The 10,073-nt window shown below is 38.5% G+C and overlaps 1 pseudogene; it reads right to left on the bottom strand.

Annotated features, from left to right (window-relative positions):
• Nucleotides 1-2,188: 2,188 nt before the first annotated feature.
• LOC115638311 lies at nucleotides 2,189-3,133 on the bottom strand (annotated as a pseudogene).
• Between the last annotated feature and the right edge of the window lie 6,940 nt (nucleotides 3,134-10,073).

Here is a 10,073-nt window from a genome sequence, read left to right as displayed (position 1 = left end):
TATGAAACTGCAGACAAACCTGAGAGTCTCTGAATTAAGTTTAGAAGTGAAAGGTGTAAGATGATTGGTATTGATTAAAATTACATTTCTATCTTTAATCTCCCTTGGAAGAGTTCCAGTCACTCAGATTCTCTTCAGTCCAGACAGAAAAAGAAAAGTTGGGTAATGCACACTGTTGTCCAAAGGAAGTGGGAATTATTTTCCCATGTCTGTCATGATGATACCAGCTGAAATCCTGAGTTATGAAATATAAGGACATTGGCATTTATTCTGCTTTTCATAATGATACAACTGCAGGGTTAGGTCTAAATACACTACACTGTTTGACACTTCATGCCAACTGCATGACATTCAGTTTACTTAAATCACTTCACATACTTTTATGAAAGAAAGAAAGAAAATCTAAACAACAGTAAAATAATAGGAAGGAGAAATGATCTGACGTTTAATATTAATTCATGAATACTACATCATGTTTATATTACTATGGTGCCCAGAGTCCAGGTTCTTTGTGCTATGTGTGTACAAACCATTCCCCACACAGATTACAATCTCAGAAGATAAGTGACATACAATAAGTACAAGGAGAGGGATGCAATCCTATTTATACAACTTTTATATAACCCCTGTATATTTGCAATTAAAAATATTCTGAAATAAAGTCTTAACAGCCTCGCAAACTGGCTATCATGAATTACCTGGGTTTCCATTGGCACAGCAGAAAAGCTATGTCTTGAGAAAGGTCCTTGTTCAAATGTCCTTAAATGCTACATATTTTCAAGCTGTATTTTAAATGCTGGGGAGTGAGGAGTTGGAATAGTCACTTGCTGTGGGGTTGCATATAGAGATGAAAATTGTTGGAAATGATATTTTAAGGCTAAGGTAAAAATATAATAAGGTCCAGGTAGAAAGAAGAAGAAATGAGAATCAGCTTATCTGAGTTTAAAATCTCTGTTTCTATGTGGAAGTGAATGTCCCTTTTTTACAGTTTTAATGGAAAAAATTAAAGTAATTTAAGATAAATGTCCTTCCTTTTAATTGCTCTCCATATGAGGCGTGACTTTTTTCTCAGTCATACACGTGTGAACGAAGTATCGTTTTACTAAAGTTAATGGAGTGACAGTGGTATAAAGTAGTATCAGGACTAGAATCTTTATGTTGACTTTAATCATCATTAACTGTTTGGGATCAAGAATGACAACCTCAAATCATCTCATGCCCCTTGAATTCTATGGCAGTTCTGAATGGTCAAAACCTCAGAAGAAACAAACATTATATTGATTTGGTGTCACTAATAGAGATTGTTCTTCCTTGGCTTATTCCAAAGTCCAAATAATTCAATTAAATGACCCTCTTGAGCTTGGAGTCAGGCCCCTTCTACGACTGGAATAACCGTCTATAGAAGCAGCTGTCCATTCTGTCAGATGTTTGTTTCTGTTAAATATTCCTATGAGGCGCCTTGGCAGCATTTCCAAATATTTTAATTTGTTGATTATTAGCTAACATTTCATATCTTCAATTTATTCTCAAAAAATAAAAAAATTCTAGGGAAGAGGTGAGAAAAAGAGTCAAAACAAAAAATGAACAGAGCAAAATTATACTCTCAGTATTTTACTGCACATAAATCTGGTACAGTTTTCAGGACTCACTAACATACATGAGTTGAGTTTCAGGTAAAAATAACCTTAATCTTCATGAGACAACGCCAACTCAGAATCAGTGCAAGGAAACACACAGATTTATAGTACTTAGAATAACTATTAAACAGATTAGTCTTCTCAGACTTAATTACAGCATTCCTAGTACTCCACTTTGGTAAAATTCGCTGGTGAGGAGAAGCTCTTAAAGGCAAGAGGCTAAGAAAGCAAAATAAACACACATCAAAAGAAGTAGAACAAAATAATAATCTTGGCATTTTACTGAACTTAAACCACATACAGTTTGCTGGATCCATTCAAGTCCATCAGAATTTCAGGTAACTATCACCCCTCCTGAATCAAAAGCTGATTCTCTTCTGCCCTACAGAAAAGATGAATTTATTTTGGGAGGTGCCAGTTCTGATTTATACCAGTATGACAGAGAAGAGATTTGACCCGTTGACTCCATGGCAGTTACTGCTGATTTACACTTGGGTAAGTAAGAGGAGAACCAGCCCCATGAACTGAATGGAGTTCTAGGCTTGAAGAAATTACATTTTCTCTGAAAATAATTTCCTGCCCAGTGTTCTCGTCAAGGCACTCTTCACCTCTTTGTTTCTCAGGCTATAAATAATGAGATTTAATATGGGGGTGACCATCGTGTAGGTCAGAGAGATGAGCTTCTTAGTGTCTGGGGAGTTGCTGGATTTGGGTTGGAAGTAGGTTGAGATGGCTACACCATAGAAGAGAGTCACCACCACCCAGTGAGAGAAGCAGGTGGAGAAGGCGTTATGTCTGCCTCCTTCTGTGGGCATCCTCAGCATGGTGGTGATGATCCACACGTAGGAGATCAGGATCAGCAGGAATGGGAACGTGATGAAAAGCACAGTCGCTATGAGGGCCTCAATTTCCAGGAGAGAGGTGTCAGCACAGGCCAATTCCAGCATGGGAGGGATATCGCAGAAGAAGTGATTGACTTGATTTGGCCCTCAGAATGGCAAACTGAATATCCTCATCATTTGCACAGTGGCCACTGGAAATCCAGAGAACCATGAGGCACCAGCCAACTGAAAACAAGCCCTTCTATTTATGATGTCTGGGTAGCGGAGTGGGTTGCAGATGGCCACATAGCGGTCATAGGCAATAGCAGTCAAAAGACAGCACTCAGTTGTCCCAAAGTAGGACAATAAATATATCTGAGATGCACAGCCGGCAAAGGAAATGATTTTATTTTCCACCAAAAGATTGATCAGCATCTTTGGGATGATAACCAAAGTGAAGGCGATCTCTAAGGTGGCCAAGTTCCGGAGGAAGAAGTACATGGGGCTATGGAGAGAAGAGTCAATTGATGTCACCAGGATAATGAGCATGTTTCCTGTCAGGGTTATGGTATAAACACCAAGGAATATCAGGAACAACGGAACCTGCAAGTTGGGGTGATTGGAAAACCCCTCAAGGATGAATTCTGTCACGGTAGTGTGATTCCACATGCTCATTATGTTTCTTCAGTGTGTTTCATCTGGAAGAGAGTTGTAGAAAGCATTCTTGTCAAAGAGTCAAGTATCAGGGGGTAGCCGTGTTAGTCTGTATGCACAAAAACAACAAGGAGTCTGGTAGCACCTTAAAGACTAACAGATTTATTTGGGCATAAGCTTTTGTGGATTTTTGAAGTGAGGTTTTTACCCATGAAAACTTATGCCCAAATAAATCTGTTTATGCCTTTAAGCTGCCACCAGACTCATTGTTTTTGTCAAAGAGTGTGTGTGATCATTTTTATCCATCAACTACACATATATTTACGAGTATATATTTCTAATTGATCACAGATAGATATAATTATATATTTATATCTTTATATTACTATTTGACTCTATCTCTCTAATAATCTTATTTCTCTATCTAGAACAAATACAGATAGACCCACACTCTTATTTAGGTCTTAATCCTTTAGCTACTTGGAGCCCTAAGTTCCTATTGATATTGGTTAGATGTTGAGGGCCAAACAACACCTAATACTACCACGGCTGTTACAGACTGGGGGCTTGTACGCACTACCACTTATAATGGTACATCTTACATTGCTTGGGGGTGCAGATACGCCACCATTCACGAGTGACATAATTACACTGACATAAGTGAAGGTGTCCACAGAGCTATGCTGATAGGACAACTTCTCCAGCCAACTTAGCTACTACCTCTTTCAGAGGTGTAGTTATTATGCCAATGGGAAAACTCGTTTACTTTGGCATTTAGCATCTTCACCAGATGAGCTACAGCAGTACAGCTGCATTGGTGGAGCTGTGTCGCTGCAACGTTCCTAGTGTAGACTGGCCCTGAGACTGGGCTTTTCAAAAGAGCCCAAGAGCGTGAGGTACATATCACAAAGAGAACTGGGCATCTAATTCTTTAAAAACTCTCTAGGTTCCTTATTGTGCAAATCCTCTCTTCAGCTTTGTAGTCCTTACTCATGTAAATAGTCCTGCTGATGTTATGACACTGTTCTCTGTCATGCCAGTCTTCAGCTTGTGAAAATGAGTATCTCTCTGTTGATGTCATTATGTCAGCTGAGGCTCTGAGCTGCCCCCTTTGGGTCAGACAAAACTGGATTCTGGCTTGTTCTGTGTGGCTGTGAAAAGGAGGAAAAGAGCAGCTGTGGGCACTCATACTGGAGCCAGAGAAAATTCTGATCAGCAGACTAGAGCTCTGGCCCATGCACATCATCTCCCAAGCACAGTATAGCCAGTCTCAAGCCTCTGGATGTAATTGTTATTGACCAGACAGTGACAGGGGCAGCTGGGTTTGGAAGGCTCCTCCATGGTGCTATTGTGCCATCGTCAGGAGGGCTTTACAAACTACCACAAATTGAAATCAGTGTCTGAACTCCCATTGACTTCCACAGGAACAGGGTCAGACACAAAATGTACTCTATACATGATCAACCAGAAGAGGACATTTGGGATATAACGTGACATCTGTCAAAAACTCACACAGAACTGTGCACAACTGTGCAGGGATTGGGAATTTTTATGAGAGGTATCATAGTAAACACTTACTAGCCCATTTACAAATATTGCTCTGCATTCTTTAATGCTCATGAATAAGTACTGCAGCACCATTATCTTATGTGACAGATTAAGACTATTCACCTCACAAAGAGAGTAAACTGCATGGATGTGGATTTGTTACCTCAGGAATCTATTTTTCTCTATCCACCCTACTAGCTTTTCAGGACCCCAGGAGATCATCTAGTCCAACCACCTGCTCAAAGCAGGACAAACACCAACCAATAGTAGTTTATCTATCCATCTCTCTGTCCAGAGAGATATTAACTCAAAAAAAGTAATCACATTTATAAAAATTAGTTGTGATTAATCACTGATTTAATCGCACTGTTCAATAATAGAATGTCAATTGAAATTTATTAAATATTTTTGGATGCTTTATACATTTTCAAATGAATTGATTTCAGTTGCAACACAGAGTACAAAGTGTACACTGCTCACTTTATATTTTATTTTGATTACAAATATTTGCACTGTAAAAATGAAAAAAGAAATAGTGTTTTGTAGTTCACCTCATACAAGTACTGTAGTAGAATCTCTATCGTGAAAGCGAAACTTAAAAATGGTGATTTCTTTGTAAAGTAATTACATTGAAAAACAAACCAATATAAAACATTACTGCCTACAAGTCCACCCAGTCCTATTTCTTGTTCAGTCAATTGCTGAGACAAAGAAGCTTCTTTACATTTACAGAAGCTAATGCTGTTTGCTTCTTATGTACAATGTTACCCAAAAGTGAGAACAGGTGTTCGTATGGCATTTTTTGTAGCCACCATTGCAAGGTATTTACATGCCTGATATGCTAAATAGTCGTATCTCCCTTCATGCTTTGATCATTGCTCTAGAGTAGATGCTGATGACGCGCATTAAAGCAATAATGCATGAATTAAATTTGTGACTGAACTCCTTGGGGGAGAATTGTATGTCTACTTCTCTGTTTTACCTGCATTCTGCCATATATTTCATGTTACAGCAGTCTCAGATGATGACCTAGCACATGTTGTTTGTTTGAAGAACACTTACATTTTAGATTTGACAAAACACAAAGAAGGTACAAATGTTAGATTTCTAAAGATAGCTACAGCACTTGACCCAAGGTTTAAGAGTCTGAAGAACCTTCTAAAATGTGAGAAGGACGAGGTGTGGAGCATGCTTTCAGAAGTCTTAAAAGAGCAACACTCTGATGCAGAAACTACAGGACCTGAACCACCAAAAAAGAAAATCAACCTTCTGCTGGTGGCATCTGACTCATGATGATGAAAATGAATAATGTTGGTCCACACTGCTTTAGATTGTTATTGAGAAGAAACTGTCATCCACCTAGATGCATGTCCTCTGAAATGGTGGTTGAAACATGAAGCGACATATGAATCTTTAGAGCATCTGTCATATAAATGTTAGTGCCTGTATTAGTGCTGCAGCTTTAAGCAGTTTTCTGCCCTGGCCTCCATGTTCAGGAAACGAGCACATAGTTTCAAGCGAAAAACATTTCCTGTAAGTTACCGTTGGTGCTAGGCAAATTTTGTGGTCAGCCATTTCCAGGAACCCCCTCCCCCCCGAGGGTGGTAACGAGGCACCTGCAAGTCTCCTAATTAGGAGAAACCTGGCCAAAAAATTGAACACCTCATTACCTTTATAAATTGCCCAGTGTGTATAGAGTGGACAGGGAGAAACGAAAAAAGCTGGACCTTGTAACCGAGCCTGATCACCTCGAGGTCTCCCTCGGCCGCGTGTTTTAAGGAGCCTACCCGATTACCGGTGATGATGAAACTTTCGTGGTTTGTGTGTGTGAGTATGCCTGGGTGCTGATTTTGCTATTTTTGTTAGCTAACTGAGTTTGTATCGTGTTGTAAGCCGGAGTCTCACGGCAAGCTTTAGTTGTCTTATTGCATTTTGCTTTTATTTAGACGGGTAATTGCATTTATGCTTAATAATAGCACCAATAGCACTCTTACTAACCCCTGGAAGGACCTGAATAACTACTGGGACCTAGAGAGGTACCAGGGTCAGCTTCTGTTTGTAATTGCAGTATTTTTATTATTTGTTCTGGTATTATATTGTAAGCCCAAGTTGTAACTAGTATTGAGTTGTTCCTTATCCTCACCTGTGACCCATTCAATAAACCCTCAATTTTTAACCCCACGACTGATTGTTTGCGTTATCCTCATTGCTACTTTTGGGACACTTGTCACCCCTCCCAAGGGCATCCAGTGATCGAACCTCCGCCCTATCCCAACGCTCATTACCCGGTAGATAACGGGCACCTTGTGACCATATCGGTGGAGCGAGGGGCGAGAGTAATCAGTAATCAACAATAAATATCTTGCGATGGCAGCTACAACTGTGCCTTGAGAATGCCTGTTCTCACTTTTAGGTGACATTGTAAATAAGAAGCTGGTGGCATTAACTCCTGCAAATGTAAACAAACTTGTTCGTCAGAACAGTTGCCTGAACAAGAAGTAGGACTGAGTGGACTTGTAGGCTTTAAAGTTTTACATTGTTTTATTTTTGAATGCAGTTACTTTTTGGACATAATTATACATTTGAAAGTTTAACGTCCATGATAAAGAGATTGCACTACAATATTTGAATGAGGTGAATTGAAAAGTATTATTTCTTTTGTTTTTTTATAGCACAAATATTTATAATAAAAATAAATATAAAGTGAGCACGGTACATTTTGTATTCTGTATTGTACTTGAAATCAATATATTAGAAAATGTAGATCACATCCAAAAATATTTAAGTAAATGGTATTCTATTATTGTTTAAAAGTGCAATTAATCATGATATATTTTTTAAAGTGCACGATTGATCATGATTATTTTTTTTAATCACTTGAGAGTCCTAATTGAAAGATAGATTAGTGATAAATTAATAAGTGAGTGAATCTACAGGCATACACAGAACAATATTCTACCTAACATAGATAGAAAAATAGAGACAGGAAGAGAGAGAGGACATGACACTGTGTTACATTAGTAGAAGTTATTATGCTTTGAGTAAGGTACTTGGAAAAGAAAAATGAAGTCCTAGGTTTATGTGTCAAAAGGTTGAAAAGATGGGGCCTGATTTTGATGCAGCCTCAGGAATTTGGAATTGAAATAGCTATTAAAAGGCAATCCCTGTGTAGAATTATTCTTTTGCCTCTCTTGGCCAAATAGAAAGTCCTTTGATGTCAATAGACTTTGAATCAAATCCTATTTGTTCATATGCTTTCTTCATTCTTATTAAAAATTAATTTCCAATGGCACATATGGCACTTCGTTCACAATGCATATTACAATCAAATTGACACTATTACCTGGAGAATCGGTCATCAGGATATTTAAAACTATTTAATAATGTTTGTCACTGTTACAATGGAAAAATACTAATAAAAAGAAAAAAGTAGTAAATAAAATTATAAAGAAAAAAGAAAAAATATTCTCATTTAATTAATCACTTGGCAAATTAATAATTATTTTCTTTTTGTCAAAGTCACTTAAATAAACTTTAGTTTTCTTTGAAAATAGACAACTTTACCCTTCTCTCTTATTTATGCCAATTTTAGACTGTTGTGACTTCACTCACTCCACTGGAATTATCCCTGATTTGTACCAGTGTGAAGGAGAGAAGGAGCCCCATTACCTGAAGTGGAGTTCCTCATGATTTACACCAGGGTGAGTGAGAGGAGAATTAGCTCTCTAGCACTTCTTTGCCAGCCTGGAGTATATGAAAAAGATTTTCAAATGATCCAGTATTTATAGAGACAATACCAAAAAGACTGATCATGTGACTCCATGTCATAAACAGATAGCTAAGGGTTAATGTCTCTTACACCTGGAAAGAAGTAACCTGAAACACCTGACCAGAGGACCAATCAGGAAACAAGACTTTTTCAAATCTGGGTGGAGGGAAGTTTGTGTCTGAGTTCTTTGTTTTTTTTGTCTTGTGCCTGTCTCTCTCTCGGCTATGAGAGGATTTCTGTTTCCTGCTTTCTAATCTTCTGTTTCCAAGTTGTGAGTACAGAGATCATAAAACAATAGGGGTTATTGTTTTTTTCTTTTGTATTTACATGGTGTAGTTGCTGGAGTGCTTTGAATTGTATTCTTTTTGAATAAGGCTGTTTATTCATATTTCTTTTAAGCAATTGACCCTGTATTTGTCACCTTAATACAGAGAGACCATTTTTATGTATTTTTTCTTTCTTTTTATATAAAGCTTTCTTTTAAGACCTGTTGGAGTTTTTCTTTAGTGGGGAACTCCAGGGAATTGAGTCTGCAGCTCACCAGGGAATTGGTGGGAGGAAGAAGTCAGGGGGAAATCTGTGTGTGTTAGATTTACTAGCCTGACTTTGCATACCCTCTGGGTGAAGAGGGAATTACTTCTGTTTCCAGGACTGGAAATAGAGAGGGTGTAATCCCTCTGTTTAAATTCACAGAGCTTGCTTCTATGTATCTCTCCAGGAACACCTGGAGGGGGGGAAGGGAAAAGGTTTATTTCCCTTTGTTGTGAGACTCAAGGGATTTGGGTCTTGGGGTCCCCAGGGAAGGTTTTTGGGGGGACCAGAGTGCCCCAAAACACTCTAATTTTTTGGGTGGTGGCAGCTTTACCAGGTCCAAGCTGGTAACTAAGCTTGGAGGTTTTCATGCTAACCCCCATATATTGGACGCTAAGATCCAAATCTGGGACTAGGTTATGACACTCCAGACTCCTGATTTTTCTCATGGTCACTGACTTCTGAATCCAACCTAGTGACTTCAGATAACATTTGATCAGTTTACAGATAATGTATGGGGTTTTTTGGTAGTTGTTTTTGCCCCCTCAGTCTGAGCTTTTCAAATTCATCTGGCACCTGAAGACCGAATACCACAGGGCACTCTATCTGCTGTTCCCACTTCAGAGAATGACTTCACCTAAATCTCCAGCAATTTAGAATCAGTGTCTGCCCTTTGTTGTGCTCACATTCATCCTCAAAACTCCATTTACTTCTACTTCATATTGATACCACACAATAACTGTTTTCAGATATCAGAATCTGGCCCTAGGGAGTTACTTTGGACCAGGTTCTTAAATATATTTGGGTGCATAGTGGGATTTTTAAAACCATTTCGGTGCCTAATATATGTTGAAATTAATGGTTTTAGGCACTGAGATCCTTGTGAAAGTTCCAATTAATGACTTTACAGGTGCCTAAATCCTCTAAACATCCAATTCTATAGCCTTTTTCTACTAACTGGACAGCATGTAGCTGCATTCTGAATTCTGCCTCTGGTTCCTCATCATTACTCACACTGAATAGAAACCTACTCCATTATTACTTTTCTTGAAATCATGGAGGACTACTTCAATTCCTAATGTACTTGAATGAGACTGTCTGAATCATGCTGTC

This window comes from Gopherus evgoodei, chromosome 21 (genome assembly GCF_007399415.2).
Source record: "Gopherus evgoodei ecotype Sinaloan lineage chromosome 21, rGopEvg1_v1.p, whole genome shotgun sequence".
NCBI lineage: Eukaryota > Metazoa > Chordata > Testudines > Testudinidae > Gopherus > Gopherus evgoodei.
Note: the sequence above shows the minus strand (reverse complement) of the source record. Positions and strands in the feature narration are given on the sequence as shown.